The sequence below is a fragment of the Bombus fervidus genome, chromosome 7 (assembly GCF_041682495.2).
Source record: "Bombus fervidus isolate BK054 chromosome 7, iyBomFerv1, whole genome shotgun sequence".
In the NCBI taxonomy this organism is placed as follows: domain Eukaryota; kingdom Metazoa; phylum Arthropoda; class Insecta; order Hymenoptera; family Apidae; genus Bombus; species Bombus fervidus.
The window spans coordinates 3,893,298-3,913,419 of NC_091523.1; the positions used below are offsets into that span (position 1 = coordinate 3,893,298).

At 43.3% G+C, this 20,122-nt stretch overlaps 1 non-coding gene across 1 annotated transcript; it reads left to right on the forward strand.

Moving 5' to 3' along the window:
- Positions 1-11,455: 11,455 nt before the first annotated feature.
- Trnam-cau (transfer RNA methionine (anticodon CAU)) lies at positions 11,456-11,528 on the forward strand. The gene has a single exon. It is a non-coding gene; the product is annotated as a tRNA-Met (tRNA).
- The last annotated feature ends 8,594 nt before the right edge of the window (positions 11,529-20,122 follow it).

Genomic DNA, 20,122 nt, shown 5'->3' on the forward strand with positions numbered 1-20,122 from the left:
TCACCGGCACCGCTTCGCCATTTATGGCCATGGACAAACCATCGGGAGGGGATCCCCTGCGGCGGCGGTCGAAGAACCATAGGGCCTCCGACTTGGCCGGCGACACGCTCAATCCCAGTCGCTGAATAGCGTGCACCGCGCATGCCACAGCGTCTTCCGCGAGAATCACGGTCTCACTCCACCACCGTCCCCCGGCTAGCACCAAGGTATCGTCGGCGTAACAAACCAAGCCCGTGCCCGGGGGCATCGGGCATCGAAGGACGGAGTCGTAGGCCGTGATCCACAAGATCGGTCCCAACACCGAACCCTGCGGGACGCCGCGCTCCACGCGCCTTCTCTCTTCCCCGTTCCTCCCAGTGAAGGTGATCCACCTATCGTTTAGGTAGGCTCCGATGACCTCAACCACTTACGCCGGCACCTCGAAATGTCGCAGAGCCTCCATTATCCTCGCCCAGGGGATAGAGTTGAAGGCATTGCTGACGTCCAGGGAGACCGCTACCGCCGTTCCGTAGCGGGAAACCATGTCCTCCGCCATGCTCATCACCCGCTTCACAGCATCCACCGTGGAGCGACCCCGGCGAAAGCCGTACTGACTGTCGTGCCATCCGGGATCCCGCCCCGAGATATGGGCCTCCAGACGGGCGGCGATCACCCTCTCGAGGAGCTTCCCGATCTCGTCCAGCAGGCATATCGGCCTGTACGCTGACGGCGATTCCGGCGGACGACCCTCCTTTCGCAGCAGGACCAATCTCGCCATCCGCCATATCCGCGGGTAGATGCCCTCCCTCAGGCATCGGGTAAACAGATGCCGCACGCGAGGGGCCACCACCTCCATCGTCTCCGCCCAGACTCGGCCCGGAACTCCGTCCGGACCCGGTGCCACGTCCCGGAACGCCATCTTCTTAGTCGCCGCGAGAAGCTCCTCCTGAGTGACCTGCAGCTCCTCGCTCCGCTCCGTCGACGTCGTCGCCACCGCTGCTGTTGACGACGTCTCGCCCCCGCCGGAGGAGAGGGACGATCCCGACCGCCCCGCGTCGCTGTCCTGACGCGGAAACAGCGTCCCGATGACCCTGGCCAGCAGTACCGGATCCATGTTGGCGGTCAGCGAGGGGGCCGCGGGTCGCAACTTCTTCGTTACTTCCACCTTGTACGGCCGCCCCCACGGGTCTGACTCAACCGCCTCGATCAGCTCCTTCCAAGACCGAGCCTTCGCGATCTTGATCTCCCGCTGCAGAGTTCGTCTCGCCTCTCTGTAGACCCCGTAGCAGCGGGAGATCTCCTCCTCGTCGCGCGTCCTTCTACGGCGACGGGCCCTCAGGAATCTTCTGCGTGCCCGTACGCAGCTCGCCCGCAATTCCGCTATCTCCGGCGTCCACCAGTGAACGCTGCGGTTGCGTCCACCGCCCGGGACGGAGCGCGGCATCGAGGCGTCGCACGCCGCGCTCATGTATCCTTGGAGGATCTCCGCCTCCTCGTCGACGCTTTCCAAACTGGTCGTCCCTTGGGCGTCTCAGCTCCACGCCGAGACGATGGCTGCCGCCCGCAACATCTCCCTGTCCCGCTCCTTCAGGCGCCATCTGGGTGGTTGCGGGCCGGAGCGGCTCGCACCACCTCGGGCGACTTGGTTGTTATTTTCGTCCACGTCCTCCGAGACCACCTCCATAAATATGTAGAGGTGATCGGACAAGGTCTCGACTCCCTCGGCCACTCTCCAGTCACGGATCCTCGGGTACAGCTTCGAGGTGGCCCACGTGATGTCGACCACGGAGGACCCCCTCCACGCCACGCAGGTGCTCGCCGTACCCTTGTTTACCAGCAGGAGTCCGAGTCCCGCAGCCCAGTCTGTCAGCCATCTTCCTCTGGCGTTCGTCGCGGAGTTCCCCCACTGCGTCGAGTGAGCGTTGAAGTCCCCGAGGACCAGCACCTGACGGGGAAAGCACCTTTTGACGCATTCCCCGACATCGTCCAGAAAGTCCCCGAACGCGGCCAGGCCGCTGTTGGGGGAGACGTAGACCGCCACCACCGCTATTCCTGCCCATTCGACCGCGACGTAGCCGCTACCACGGTCAAGCAGGGCGCCAAAGGCGCCCAGGGTCGGCGTCCAAGTTATGGCCGTCAGTCCGTCCAAATCCCCGATCCAGTTGGGAGCGTCAGGGACGCGATACGGCTCGGCCACTGTCGCGAGGGCGACCTCTCCCTCCCGGATAGTTTGGAGGAGCAGGTCATGCGCCCTTCTCGATCTGCCCAAGTTGCATTGGAGGAGACGGTTAAAATCACTCAATCACCTCCATGGCCTCCTCCCGGCCATCCACTGCTGGATGTTCGACGGTGCTCCCCTCTTGCGTTACCTCCGCGGTCGGTTCACGGATCGGTGGCTTCCTCTTAGTTCTCGGCGGAGCACATGCCGCCCCGCACATCCTGTGGTTGGCTGGCGCCCCCAGCGAGTCGCATAACGGGCACTTGGGCGCGGAGGCGGGACACCCCCTGGAACGATGCCCGCCACCGCCACACCTGTAGCACAGATGCCCGCGATCCACGTTGGACGTGCAGGTTGCCCGCATGTGCCCCAACTCCAGGCATTTAAAGCACTGCAAGGATCTCTTCGGGATAGCCGTGACCTTCGCCGTGGACCAGCCCAGAGCTACTTTCCCGTCCCGGGCTAATTTCCGGGCTCCAGCCACTGGGCACCTTACCCATGCAGTCCCAAGGCCGTATCTGGTGGTGCGGATCTCTCCGACCCGCACCTCCGCACTGCCGCATCCCGCCGCTGAGGCCAGCGCCTGCCGCAGCTCCTCCTTAGCGACCGAGATGTCTATCCCGGCCACCCTCAACTCCGCCGTCCTGTTCGGGGCCGCTACTCTCACCGCGGCCGGATCCAGCACCTCGGCCAGACGCGTCGCCAATCGCGACGCCTTTCCTCTGTCTCTGTCGCCGGGGAGCCGGATAATTATACCCCCGGTCATCGATTTCCTCATTCCGAGGGACTCGACGCCGATCTCCGCAAGCGGGACCTTCTGTCGCGCCGTCGCGAGAACATCGGCGTACGAAGTCTTAACCCCCTCGTTGATAGTCAACGTCACCGCGGACGTACGCGGTGCGCGGGGGAGCCCGGCCGTTTTTGTCGCCTGCGCCGTTCCTTTTTTAGCCACCAGTGCGACGCCCGTCTTCCGTACGCCCATTAGTCGCGACGAAGGAGCAGCGGGCATTCTCTCTTTTTTCTCCTCCTTCCTTGCGGCCCTTTCCTTCCGTTGCCGTCTTTCCACCACCCTCCATTCGCCGCCCTCCTGCTCCCTCGGGAGCATTGTGGCTTGGGTGACGCGAGGGACAGCGGGTTGGTCCGCCTTGCGCCGAGGTTCGGGGCTGTGCGGTCTTCGGCCCCCGAACCGTTCCTCGATGGCCCTCATGATGGAGGGACCGAGTTCGCCCATCTTTTTCTCTAGGGCGTCCAGACGCGCGCCTTCTTGTTTCCCCTCCCGCGGAGGGTGGCCGGGCTCAATAGCCCGACCGTTGCACCGCGGGCACTCGTGGGTGCGAGCGAACAGCCTCGTTATCTCTTTACGCAAGGCCGCGTTTTCCTCCTCCAACGCGGTCAGCCTTGCTTCTGCGAGCCTGGCGGCCGTGGAGCTACCGCTGTGGACCACCTCAGCCCTCTGCAGGTTAAGCTCCCTCCATGCGGCGGCGACGTAGCTCGCCGCGTCTTTTAGGTCCTTGATACTTGCTCCCTTCAGGTTCGGCGCTGTCGCCGCCACCCGCAAGATCTTAGACACCTGCCTGGTGAACTCGGCGCTCACGTCGGCCGCCGAGCTCATCCGTATGTCCAGCGCCAAATCCACAGAAATCTCCGGGGTCAGCGTCATAATGCGCCTTCTCTTCCACCCGGAGACGATCGATCCCAGGGATGACCGAGACGCGGAAGAGGCGACCGAATCCCCGTCATCGGACCTCGTCCGCGCTCCTAGCTCCCTTACCGGCGCGAGGCCCGTTACCGCGGCCGGTGCGAGGAAGACGCCGTCCGCCCCGCCCGTGGTTCTCCGCGATGCTCTTGTTATTCTTCTCGGAGGTTCCCTGTGAATCTCCGTACTATTGCCTCCCGCCTCACCAGACGTGAAAACACATCCGGGGGCCTGGCGGTCCACCCCCGAACAGCCGTGGTCGTGCGATGACGACGCAGGAGAGCCCACTTGACTACCCACCGCTGCGTCGGTACTGGGGTATCCCTCCCCTGCACCGTAAACCATTTTCGCTTTTTGGTCGCAATCTATAGTGCTATGTAATTGTTGTCGCCGCGGTAATCAACAAAGTCCGTCCTGGTGCCACACACTCTTTCGCACCCTGCACCGGTCAAAGCCGGTGCAGGGTGTCGGGGGGCCCCACAAGAAGGTGAGGTGAGTGGTCTTGACAGGCATGGGCCCACCAACTTCTCCGAAACTCTCCGCATCGGATCGGCAAAATTGACGGGCGCCAGAGGCACCGACCAGCTGCCACCCGACTGTAAGAGAGCATCAGATCTATCGGGGTTTCCCGGGACGTGGTCCTACGGCCCGAAAACCCATGCCCGCCTCATGCTCCCCATAGCGTAATGCTACCTAACGTTATACGTTATAAGGTAATAGTATACAACATTATACGTTATAAGGTAATAGTATATAACGTTATACGTTATAAGGTTACAGTATATAACCTATAACGATATAAGGTAATAGTATATAACGTTATACGCTATATCGTAATGCTACATAACGTTATACGTTATAAGGTAATAGCATATAACGTTATACGTTATAACGTAATGCTACATAAGGATATACGTTATAAGGTGATAGCATGTAGCGTTATACGTTATAACGTAATGCTACATAACGTTATACGTTATAGCGTAATGCTACAGAAGGATATACGTTATACGGTAATAGCATATAACGTTACACGTTATAGGGTAATAGCATACAACGTTCTACGTTATAACGTAATGCTACATAACGTTATACGTTATAGCGTAATGCTACAGAAGGATATACGTTATAAGGTAATAGCATATAACGTTACACGTTATAGGGTAATAGGATACAACGTTATACGTTATAGCGTAATGCTACCTAACGTTATACGTTATAACGTAATAGTGTTCAACGTTATACGTTATAACGTAATGCTACAGAAGGATATACGTTATAAGGTAATAGCATATAACGTTACACGTTATAGGGTAATAGGATACAACGTTATACGTTATAGCGTAATGCTACCTAACGTTATAGGTTATAACGAAATAGTATACAACGTTACACGTTATAAGGTAATAGTATATAACGTTATACGTTATAAGGTTACAGTATATAACGTGTAACGATATAAGGTAATAGTATATAACGTTATACGCTATAACGTAATGCTACATAACGTTATACGTTATAAGGTAATAGTATATAACGTTATACGTTATGACATAGTGCTACATAACGCTATACGTTATAACGTAATAGTATACAACGGTATACGTTATAACGTAATGCTACATAACGTTATATGTTATAAGGTAATATTATATAGCGTTATACGTTATAACGTAATGCTACATAACGTTATACGTTATAACGTAATAGCACATAACGTTATACGTTATAACGTAATGCTACAGAAGGATATACGTTATAAGGTAATAGTATATAACGTTATACGTTATACGGTAATAGCATATAACGTTACACGTTATAGGGTAATAGGATACAACGTTATACGTTATAGCGTAATGCTACCTAACGTTATACGTTATAACGTAATAGTGTACAACGTTATACGTTATAAGGTAATAGTATATAACGTTATACGTTATAAGGTTACAGTATATAACGTATAACGATATAAGGTAGTAGTATATAACGTTATCCGCTATAACGTAATGCTACATAACGTTATACGTTATAGCGTAATGCTACAGAAGGATACACGTTATAAGGTAATAGCTTATAACGTTACACGTTATAGGGTAATAGGATACAACGTTATACGTTATAGCGTAATGCTACCTAACGTTATATGTTATAAGGTAATAGCATGTAGCGTTATACGTTATAACGTAATGCTACATAACGTTATACGTTATAGCGTAATGCTACAGAAGGATATACGTTATACGGTAATAGCATATAACGTTACACGTTATAGGGTAATAGCATACAACGTTATACGTTATAACGTAATGCTACATAACGTTATACGTTATAGCGTAATGCTACAGAAGGATATACGTTATAAGGTAATAGCATATATCGTTACACGTTATAGGGTAATAGGATACAACGTTATACGTTATAGCGTAATGCTACCTAACGTTATACGTTATAACGTAATAGTGTTCAACGTTATACGTTATAAGGTAATAGTATATAACGTTATACGTTATACGGTAATAGCATATAACGTTACACGTTATAGGGTAATAGCATACAACGTTATACGTTATAACGTAATGCTACATAACGTTATACGTTATAACGTAATAATACATAACGTTATACGTTATAACGTAATGCTACAGAAGGATATACGTTATAAGGTAACAGCATATAACGTTACACGTTATAGGGTAATAGGATACAACGTTATACGTTATAGCGTAATGCTACCTAACGTTATACGTTATAACGTAATAGTGTTCAACGTTATACGTTATAACGTAATGCTACAGAAGGATATACGTTATAAGGTAATAGCATATAACGTTACACGTTATAAGGTAATAGGATACAACGTTATACGTTATAGCGTGTGCTACCTAACGTTATACGTTATAACGAAATAGTATACAACGTTACACGTTATAAGGTAATAGTATATAACGTTATACGTTATAAGGTTACAGTATATAATGTGTAACGATATAAGGTAATAGTATATAACGTTATACGCTATAACGTAATGCTACATAACGTTATACGTTATAAGGTAATAGTATATAACGTTATACATTATGACATAGTGCTACATAACGCTATAAGTTATAACGTAATAGTATACAACGGTATACGTTATAACGTAATGCTACATAACGTTATATGTTATAAGGTAATATTATATAGCGTTATACGTTATAACGTAATGCTACATAACGTTATACGTTATAACGTAATAGTACATAACGTTATACGTTATAACGTAATGCTACAGAAGGATATACGTTATAAGGTAATAGTATATAACGTTATACGTTATACGGTAATAGCATATAACGTTACACGTTATAGGGTAATAGGATACAACGTTATACGTTATAGCGTATTGCTACCTAACGTTATACGTTATAACGAAATAGTATACAACGTTACACGTTATAAGGTAATAGTATATAACGTTATACGTTATAGGGTTACAGTATATAACGTGTAACGATATAAGGTAATAGTATATAACGTTATACGCTATAACGTAATGCTACATAACGTTATACGTTATAAGGTAATAGTATATAACGTTATACGTTATGATATAGTGCTACATAACGCTATACGTTATAACGTAATAGTATATAACGTTATACGCTATAACGTAATGCTACATAACGTTATACGTTATAAGGTAATAGTATATAGCATTATACGTTATAACGTAATGCTGCATAACGTTATACGTTTTAACGTAATAGTACATAACGTTATACGTTATAACGTAATGCTACAGAAAGATATACGTTATATGGTAATAGCATATAACGTTACACGTTATGACGTAATGCTACATAACGTTATAAGTTATAACGTAATAGTATACTACGGTATACGTTATAAGGTAATAGTACATAACGTTATACGTTATAACGTAATGCTACATAACGTTATACGTTATAAGGTAATAGCATATAACGTTATACGTTATAACGTAATGCTACATAAGGATATAGGATATAAGGTAATAGTATATAACGTTATACGTTATAACGTAATGCTACATAACGTTATATGTTATAAGGTAATAGCATGTAGCGTTATACGTTATAACGTAATGCTACATAACGTTATATGTTATAAGGTAGTAGTATATAGCGTTATACGTTATAACGTAATGCTAAATAACGTTATATGTTATAGGGTAATAGTATATAGCGTTATACGTTATAACGTAATATTATATAACGTTATACGTTATAAGGTAATGGCATATAACGTTATACGTTATAACGTAATGCTACTTAAGGATATACGTTATAAGGTAATAGTATAAAACGTTGTACGTTATAACGTAATGCTACATAACGTTATATGTTATAGGGTAATAGTATATAGCGTTATACGTTATAACGTAACGCTACATAACCTTATACGTTATAAGGTAATAGTATATAACGTATAACGTTATAAGGTAGCAATATATAACGTATGACGTTATAAGGTAATGGCATATAACGTTATACGTTACAAGGTAATAGAATATAACGTTATAAGTTATAACGTAATGCTACAGAACGTTATAAGTTATAAGGTAATAGTATCTAACGTTATACGTTATGAGGTAATAGCATATAACTTTATGCGTTATAACGTAATAGTATATAACGTTATACGTTATAATGTTACAGTATATAACGTATAACGATATAAGGTAATAGCATGTAGCGTTATACGTTATAACGTAATGCTACATAACGTTTCACGTTATAACGTAATAGAACATAACGTTATTCGTTATAGCGCAGTGCTACAGAAGGATATACGTTATAAGGTAATAGTATATAACGTTATACGTTATAAGGTAATAGCATATAACGTTACACGTCATAGGGTAATAGCATACAACGTTATACGTTATAACGTAACGGTACATAACGTTATACGTTATAACGTAATGCTACGTAACGTTATACGTTATAACGTAATGCTACATAACGTTATGCGTTATAAAGTAATAGTATTTAACGTTATACGTTATAAGGTAATAGTATATAACGTTACACGTTATAACGTAATGCTACGTAACGTTATACGTTATAGCGTAATAGTATACAACGTTATACGTTATAAGGTAATAGTATATAACGTTATACGTTATGAGGTTACAGTATATAACGTTATACGTTATAACGTAATAGTATATAACGTTATACGTTATAAGGAAATACCACATAACGTTATACGTTATAACGTAATAGAATAGAACGTTATACGTTATATCGTAATAGTATATAACGTCATACGGTATATGTCAACAGTATACAATCGCCCGGCTAGCTCAGTCGGTAGAGCATGAGACTCTTAATCTCAGGGTCGTGGGTTCGAGCCCCACGTTGGGCGAATATCTATATTTTTTTTTTTGCAAGGAAGAGGAAGGTTCGGCGCAGGACACGTTGGAGTTCTGCCCGGCGTGGGTGGAACCGCGACGCGCCAATCAGATCGTCATCGGCGCGAGTGTGCCCCCCGAAGCTGCAGTAAAAGCAATGCTGAGAGGGCGCCAGGTACACACTGCCCTCCGTACCTCCTGCGAGCAGGGGATGCTCGCGAAGGAACGGGCATAGAGAGGAAGGAAAAGAGACCGCGATCCAGCTAGGGCAACGAGACAAGGAGCTCGACGCTTGGTGGTGTGGTCCCCCCTAGCGGCCCAACATAAACAAGGATGCCTCACTCATTAAGTAGGAACGAGACGAGGGGTACCACCCTGATAGTAATTCGCGAGATAGACCGGGGCTCCTCCACTATAAACGTGAGGACGACCACCGAGGAATTTTTTGTCTATAAGAGTGCCAAACTACTCGCGTGGTACGAAAGCAACACCGGCTGCCAATGAGGACTTCTCTACGTATAATAAAAAAAAAACATGGTAGTAGTATATAGCGTTTTACGTTATAACGGAATAGTATAAAACGTTAGAGGTTATAAGGTAATACCATATCACGTTATAGGTCATAATGCTATGCTTCATAACGATATACGTCATAACGTAATGGTATATACCGTCATACGCTATAACGTAATACCATATTACGTTATGCGTTATAACGTCATTGCATATAACGTTGTACGTTATATGTTAATAGTATATAACATTCTACGTTATAACGTAATAATATATAACGATATACGTTATAACGTAGTAGTATATAACGTTATACGTTATAACGAAATAGTATATAACGATAAACGTTATAACGTAATACCATATAACGTTATACGTTACATCGTAATAGAATATAACGTTATGCGTTATATCGTAATAGAATATAACGTTATAGGTCATAAGGAAATACCACATAACGTTATACGTTATAACGTCATAGTTTATAACGTTATACGTTATAAGGAAATACCACATAACGTTATACGTTATAACGTAATAGAATAGAACGTTATACGTTATATCGTAATAGTATATAACGTCATACGTTGTATGGCAACAGTACACAAACGCCTGGCCAGCTCAGTCGGTAGAGCATGAGACTCTTAATCTCAGGGTCGTGGGTTCGACCCCCGCGTTGGGCGAATATCTATATTTTTTTTTTTTGCAAGGAAGAGGAAGGTTCGGCGCAGGACACGTTGGAGTTCCGCCCGGCGTGGGTGGAAGCGCGTCGCGCCAATCAGATCGTCATCGGCGCGAGAGTACCCTCCGAAGCTGCAGTAAAAGCAATGCTGAGAGGGCGCCAGGTATACACTGCCTTCCGTACCTCCTGCGAGCAGGTGATGCTCGCGAAGGAACGGGCATAGAGAGAAAGGAAAAGAGACCGCGATCCAGCTAGGGCAACGAGACAAGGAGCTCGACGCTAGGTGGTGTGGTCCCCCCTAGCGGCCCAACATAAACAAGGATGCCTCACTCATTAAGTAGGAACATGACGAGGGGTACCACCCTGATAGTAATTCGCGAGATAGACCGGGGCTCCTCCACTATAAACGTGAGGACGACCACCGTCGAATTTTTTGTCTATAAGAGTGCCAAACTACTCGCCTGGTACGATAGCAACACCGGCTGCCAATGAGGATTTTTCTACGTATAATAAAAAAAAATGTGGTAGTAGTATATAGCGTTTTACGTTATAACGGAATAGTATAAAACGTTAGAGATTATAAGGTAATACCATATCACGTTATAGGTTATAATGCTATGCTTCATAATGACATACGTTATAACGTAATGGTATATACCGTTATACGCTATAACGTAATACCATATTACGTTATGCGTTATAACGTCATTGCATATAACGTTGTACGTTATATGTTAATAGTATATGACATTCTACGTTATAACGTAATATTATATAACGTTATGCGTTATATCGTAATAGAATAGAACGTTATAGGTTATAAGGAAATACCACATAACGTTATACGTTATAACGTAATAGTATATAACGTTATACGTTATAAGGAAATACCACATAACGTTATACGTTATAACGTAATAGAATAGAACGTTAATCGTTATATCGTAATAGTATATAACGTCATACGTTGTATGGCAACAGTACACAAACGCCTGGCTAGCTCAGTCGGTAGAGCATGAGACTCATAATCTCAGGGTCGTGGGTTCGAGCCCCACGTTGGGCGAATATCTGCATTTTTTTTTTGCAAGGAAGAGGAAGGTTCGGCGCAGGACACGTTGGAGTTCTGCCCGGCGTGGGTGGAACCGCGACGCGCCAATCAGATCGTCATCGGCGCGAGTGTACCCCCGAAGCTGCAGTAAAAGCAATGCTGAGGGGGCACCAGGTACACACTGCCTTCCGTACCTCCTGCGAGCAGGTGATGCTCGCGAAGGAACGGGCATAGAGAGAAAGGAAAAGAGACCGCGATCCAGCTAGGGCGACGAGACAAGGAGCTCGACGCTAGGTGGTGTGGTCCTCCCTAGCGGCCCAACTTAAACAAGGATGCCTCACTCATTAAGTAGGAACATGACGAGGGGTACCACCCTGATAGTAATTCGCAAGATAGCCCGGGGCACCTCCACTATAAACGTGAGGACGACCACCGTGGAATTTTTTGTCTATAAGAGTCCCAAACTACTCGCGTGCTACGAAAGCAACACCGGTTGTCAATGAGGATTTCTCCACGTATAATAATACCACCGTAATACCATAAAATGTTATACGTTATAACGTAATAGCATATAACGTCATAAGTTAAAAGGTAATAGTATATAGCGTTATACGTCATAACGTAATATCATATAAAGTTATACGTTATAACGTAATAGCATATAATGATGTACGTTATACGTTAGACGGTAATAATATATAACGTTACAAGCCAGAAGAAAATACCATACAAGGTGTACGTTATAACGCAATGCTACTTAACGATATACGTAATATCGAAATAGTATATAATGTTATACGTTATAACGGAATAGTATATAACGTTTGAGGTTGTAATGAAATAGTATATAACGCCGCACGTTATAACGTAATAGAATATAACGTTATACGTGATAACGTAATACCATATCACATTATAGGTTATCGTGCAATGCTTCATAGCGATATACGTTGGCACGTAATGGTATATACCGTTATACGCTATAACGTAATAGCATATAACGTTATAAGTTATAAGAAAATAGCATATAGCGTTATACATCATATCGAAATACCATATAAAGTAATACATTATAACGTAATAGAATATAAAGTTATCTGTTATAAGGTAATACCATATAACGTTGTACGTTATAACGCAATGCTACAGAACGATATACGTTATAACGTAAGACGATATATCGTTATACGTTATAACGTAATAGTATATACCGTTATACATTGTATAGTAATGGTATATTTTATGTTATACGCTATAAGGCAATATCATGTAACGTTTTATGCTATATAGCAATGCTACATAACGATATACGTTATAACGTAATAGTATATAACGTTAGAGGTTATAAGGTAATAGAAGATATCGTTATTCGTTATAATGTGTTACCGTATAACGTTACACGGTATAACATAATGCTACATTGCGATATACGTTAAAAGGTAATAGTATATATCGTTACACGGAAAAAGGTAATATTATGTAACGTTATACGTTATAACGTAGTAGTATATAACGTTATACCTTATGAAGTAATACCATATAACGTTATACGTTATATCGTCATTCCATATAACGTTGTAGGTTATATGGTAATAGTATGTAACGTTATAAGTTATAACGTAATACTATATCACAGCCCGGCTAGCTCAGTCGTAGAGCATGAGACTTTTAATCTCAGGGTCGTGGGTTCAAGTCCCACGTTGGGCGAATATATATATATATTTTTTTTTTTTGCAATGACGGGGAAAGTACGGCGCATAACACGTTGGAGTTCTGTCCGACGTGGGCGGAACCGCGAAGCATCCTTTGGCTCGTCATCGGCGCGAGCATGCCCCCCGAAGCTGCACTAAAAGCAATGCTGAGAGGGCGTCAGGTATACACTGCATTCCGTACCTCCTGCGAGCAGGTGATGCTCGCGAAGGAACGGGCATAGAGAGAAAGGAAAAGAGACCGCGATCCAGCTAGGGCAACGAGACAAGGAGCTCGACGCTAGGTGGTGTGGTCCCCCCTAGCGGCCCAACATAAACAAGGATGCCTCACTCATTAAGTAGGAACGAGACGAGGGGTACCACCCTGATAGTAATTCGCGAGATAGACCGGGGCTCCTCCACTATAAACGTGAGGACGACCACCGTCGAATTTTTTGTCTATAAGAGTGCCAAACTACTCGCGTGGTACGATAGGAACACCGGCTGCCAATGAGGATTTCTCTACGTATAATAAAAAAAAAATATGGTAGTAGTATATAGCGTTTCACATATAACGGAATAGTATAAAACGTTAGAGGTTATAAGGTAATACCATATCACGTTATAGGTTATAATGCTATGATTCATAACGATACACGTTATAACGTAATACCATATAACATTATACGTTATATCGTAATAGAATATAACGTTATGCTCTATATCGTAATAGAATACAACGTTATAGGTTATAAGGAAATACCACATAACGTTATACGTTATAACGTCATAGTTTATAACGTTATACGTTATAAGGAAATACCACATAACGTTATACGTTATAACGTAATAGTATATAACGTTATACGTTATAAGGAAATACCACATAACGTTATACGTTATAACGTAATAGTATATAACGTTATAGGTTATAAGGAAATACCACATAACGTTATACGTTATAACCTCATAGTTTATAACGCTATACGTTATAAGGAAATACCACATAACGTTATACGTTATAACGTAATAGTATATAACGTTATGCGTTATATCGTAATAGAATATAACGTTATAGGTTATAAGGAAATACCACATAACGTTATACGTTATAACGTCATAGTTTATAACGTTATACGTTATAAGGAAATACCACATAACGTTATACGTTATAACGTAATAGTATATAACGTTATACGTTATAAGGAAATACCACATAACGTTATACCTTATAACGTAATAGTATATAACGTTATACGTTATAAGGAAATACCACATAACGTTATACGTTATAACGTAATAGAATAGAACGTTATACGTTATATCGTAATAGTATATAACGTCATACGGTATATGGCAACAGTATACAAACGCCCGGCTAGCTCAGTCGGTAGAGCATGAGACTCTTAATCTCAGGGTCGTGGGTGCGAGCCCCACGCTGGGCGAATATCTATATTTTTGTTTTTTGCAAGGAAGAGGAAGGTTCGGCGCAGGACACGTTGGAGTTCTGCCCGGCGTGGGTGGAACCGCGACGCGCCAATCAGATCGTCATCGGCGCGAGTGTGCCCCCCGAAGCTGCAGTAAAAGCAATGCTGAGAGGGCGCCAGGTACACACTGCCATCCGTACCTCCTGCGAGCAGGTGATGCTCGCGAAGGAACGGGCATAGAGAGAAAGGAAAAGAGACCGCGATCCAGCTAGGGCAACGAGACAAGGAGCTCAACGCTAGGTGGTGTGGTCCCCCCTAGCGGCCCAACATAAACAAGGATGCCTCACTCATTAAGTAGGAACATGACGAGGGGTACCACCCTGATAGTAATTCGCGAGATAGACCGGGGCTCCTCCACTATAAACGTGAGGACGACCACCGTCGAATTTTTTGTCTATAAGAGTGCCAAACTACTCGCGTGGTACGTTAGCAACACCGGCTGCCAATGAGGATTTCTCTACGTATAATAAAAAAAAAATATGGTAATAGTATATAGCGTTTTACATATAACGGAATAGTATAAAACGTTAGAGGTTATAAGGTAATACCGTATCACGTTATAGGTTATAATGCTATGCTTCATAACGATATACGTTATAACGTAATGGTATATACCGTTATACGCTATAACGTAATACCATAATACGTTATGCGTTATAACGTCATTGCATATCACCTTGTACGTTATATGTTAATAGTATATAACATTCTACGTTATAACGTAATAATATATAACGATATACGTTATAACGTAGTAGTATATAACGTTATACGTTATAACGAAATAGTATATAACGATAAACGTTATAACGTAATACCATATAACGTTATACGTTATATCGTAATAGAATATAACGTTATGCGTTATATCGTAATAGAATATAACGTTATAGGTTATAAGGAAATACCACATAACGTTATACGTTATAACGTAATAGTATATAACGTTATACGTTATAAGGAAATACCACATAACGTTATACGTTATAACGTAATAGTATATAACGTCATACGGTATATGGCAACAGTACACAAACGCCCGGCTAGCTCAGTCGGTAGAGCATGAGACTCTTAATCTCAGGGTCGTGGGTTCGAGCCCCACGTTGGGCGAATATCTATATTTTTTTTTTTTGCAAGGAAGAGGAAGGTTCGGCGCAGGACACGTTGGAGTTCTGCCCGGCGTGGGTGGAACCGCGACGCGCCAATCAGATCGTCATCGGCGCGAGTGTGCCCCCCGAAGCTGCAGTAAAAGCAATGCTGAGAGGGCGCCAGGTACACACTGCCTTCCGTACCTCCTGCGTGCAGGTGATGCTCGCGAAGGAACGGGCATAGAGAGAAAGGCAAAGAGACCGCGATCCAGCTAGGGCAACGAGACAAGGAGCTCGACGCTAGGTGGTGTGGTCCCCCCTAGCGGCCCAACATAAACAAGGATGCCACACTCATTAAGTAGGAACATGACGAGGGATACCACCCTGATAGTAATTCGCGAGATAGACCGGGGCTCCTCCACTATAAACGTGAGGACGACCACCGTCGAATTTTTTGTCTATAAGAGTGCCAAACTACTCGCGTGGTACGGTAGCAACACCGGTTGTCAATGAGGATTTCTCCACGTATAATAATACCACCGTAATACCATAAAATGTTATACGTTATAACGTAATAGCATATAACGTCATAAGTTAAAAGGTAATAGTATATAGCGTTATACGTCATAACGTAATATCATATAAAGTTATACGTTATAACGTAATAGCATATAATGATGTACGTTATACGTTAGACGGTAATAATATATAACGTTACGAACCAGAAGAAAATACCATACAAGGTGTACGTTATAACGCAATGCTACTTAACGATATACGTAATATCGAAATAGTATATAATGTTATACGTTATAACGGAATAGTATATAACGTTTGAGGTTGTAATGAAATAGTATATAACGCCGCACGTTATAACGTAATAGAATATAACGTTACACGTTATAACGAAATACCACATAACGTTATACGTTATAACGTAATAGTATATAACGTTATACGTTATAAGGAAATACCACATAACGTTATACGTTATAACGTAATAGAATAGAACGTTATACGTTATATCGTAATAGTATATAACGTCATACGGTATATGGCAACAGTATACAAACGCCCGGCTAGCTCAGTCGGTAGAGCATGAGACTCTTAATCTCAGGGTCGTGGGTTCGAGCCCCACGTTGGGCGAATATCTATATTTTTTTTTTTGCAAGGAAGAGGAAGGTTCGGCGCAGGACACGTTGGAGTTCTGCCCGGCGTGGGTGGAACCGCGACGCGCCAATCAGATCGTCATCGGCGCGAGTGTGCCCCCCGAAGCTGCAGTAAAAGCAATGCTGAGAGGGCGCCAGGTACACACTGCCATCCGTACCTCCTGCGAGCAGGTGATGCTCGCGAAGGAACGGGCATAGAGAGAAAGGCAAAGAGACCGCGATCCAGCTAGGGCAACGAGACAAGGAGCTCGACGCTAGGTGGTGTGGTCCCCCCTAGCGGCCCAACATAAACAAGGATGCCTCACTCATTAAGTAGGAACATGACGAGGGATACCACCCTGATAGTAATTCGCGAGATAGACCGGGGCTCCTCCACTATAAACGTGAGGACGACCACCGTCGAATTTTTTGTCTATAAGAGTGCCAAACTACTCGCGTGGTACGGTAGCAACACCGGTTGTCAATGAGGATTTCTCTACGTATAATAAAAAAAAAATATGGTAATAGTATATAGCGTTTTACATATAACGGAATAGTATAAAACGTTAGAGGTTATAAGGTAATACCGTATCACGTTATAGGTTATAATGCTATGCTTCATAACGATATACGTTATAACGTAATGGTATATACCGTTATACGCTATAACGTAATACCATAATACGTTATGCGTTATAACGTCATTGCATATCACGTTGTACGTTATATGTTAATAGTATATAACATTCTACGTTGTAACGTAATAATATATAACGATATACGTTATAACGTAGTAGTATATAACGTTATACGTTATAACGAAATAGTATATAACGATAAACGTTATAACGTAATACCATATAACGTTATACGTTATATCGTAATAGAATATAACGTTATGCGTTATATCGTAATAGAATATAACGTTATAGGTTATAAGGAAATATCACATAACGTTATACGTTATAACGTAATAGTATATAACGTTATACGTTATAAGGAAATACCACATAACGTTATACGTTATAACGTAATAGAATAGAACGTTATACGTTATATCGTAATAGTATATAACGTCATACGGTATATGGCAACAGTATACAAACGCCCGGCTAGCTCAGTCGGTAGAGCATGAGACTCTTAATCTCAGGGTCGTGGGTTCGAGCCCCACGTTGGGCGAATATCTATATTTTTTTTTTTTGCAAGGAAGAGGAAGGTTCGGCGCAGGACACGTTGGAGTTCTGCCCGGCGTGGGTGGAACCGCGACGCGCCAATCAGATCGTCATCGGCGCGAGTGTGCCCCCCGAAGCTGCAGTAAAAGCAATGCTGAGAGGGCGCCAGGTACACACTGCCATCCGTACCTCCTGCGAGCAGGTGATGCTCGCGAAGGAACGGGCATAGAGAGAAAGGCAAAGAGACCGCGATCCAGCTAGGGCAACGAGACAAGGAGCTCGACGCTAGGTGGTGTGGTCCCCCCTAGCGGCCCAACATAAACAAGGATGCCTCACTCATTAAGTAGGAACATGACGAGGGATACCACCCTGATAGTAATTCGCGAGATAGACCGGGGCTCCTCCACTATAAACGTGAGGACGACCACCGTCGAATTTTTTGTCTATAAGAGTGCCAAACTACTCGCGTGGTACGGTAGCAACACCGGTTGTCAATGAGGATTTCTCCACGTATAATAATACCACCGTAATACCATAAAATGTTATACGTTATAACGTAATAGCATATAACGTCATAAGTTAAAAGGTAATAGTATATAGCGTTATACGTCATAACGTAATATCATATAAAGTTATACGTTATAACGTAATAGCATATAATGATGTACGTTATACGTTAGACGGTAATAATATATAACGTTACGAACCAGAAGAAAATACCATACAAGGTGTACGTTATAACGCAATGCTACTTAACGATATACGTAATATCGAAATAGTATATAATGTTATACGTTATAACGGAATAGTATATATCGTTTGAGGTTGTAATGAAATAGTATATAACGCCGCACGTTATAACGTAATAGAATATAACGTTATACGTGATAACGTAATACCATATCACATTATAGGTTATCATGCAATGCTTCATAGCGATATACGTTGGCACGTAATGGTATATACCGTTATACGCTATAACGTAATAGCATATAACGTTATAAGTTATAAGAAAATAGTATATAGCGTTATACGTCATATCGAAATACCATATAAAGTAATACATTATAACGTAATAGAATATAAAGTTATCTGTTATAAGGTAATACCATATAACGTTGTACGTTATAACGCAATGCTACAGAACGATATACGTTATAACGTAAGACGATATATCGTTATACGTTATAACGTAATAGTATATACCGTTATACGTTGTATAGTAATGGTATGTTTTATGTTATACGCTATAAGGCAATATCATGTAACGTTTTACGCTATATAGCAATGCTACATAACGATATACGTTATAACGTAATAGTATATAACGTTAGAGGTTATAAGGTAATAGAAGATATCGTTATTCGTTATAATGTGTTACCGTATAACGTTACACGGTATAACACAATGCTACATTGCGATATACGTTAAAAGGTAATAGTATATATCGTTACACGGAAAAAGGTAATATTATGTAACGTTATACGTTATAACGTAGTAGTATATAACGTTATACCTTATGAAGTAATACCATATAACGTTATACGTTATATCGTCATTCCATATAACGTTGTAGGTTATATGGTAATAGTATGTAACGTTATAAGTTATAACGTAATACTATATCACAGCCCGGCTAGCTCAGTCGGTAGAGCATGAGACTTTTAATCTCAGGGTCGTGGGTTCAAGTCCCACGTTGGGCGAATATATATATATATTTTTTTTTTGCAATGAAGGGGAAAGTACGGCGCATAACACGTTGGAGTTCTGTCCGACGTTGGCGGAACCGCGACGCGCCAATCAGATCGTCATCGGCGCGAGTGTGCCCCCCGAAGCTGCAGTAAAAGCAATGCTGAGAGGGCGCCAGGTACACACTGCCTTCCGTACCTCCTGCGAGCAGGTGATGCTCGCGAAGGAACGGGCATAGAAAAAAAGGAAAAGAGACCGCGATCCAGCTAGGGCAACGAGACAAGGAGCTCGACGCTAGGTGGTGTGGTCCCCCCTAGCGGCCCAACATAAACAAGGA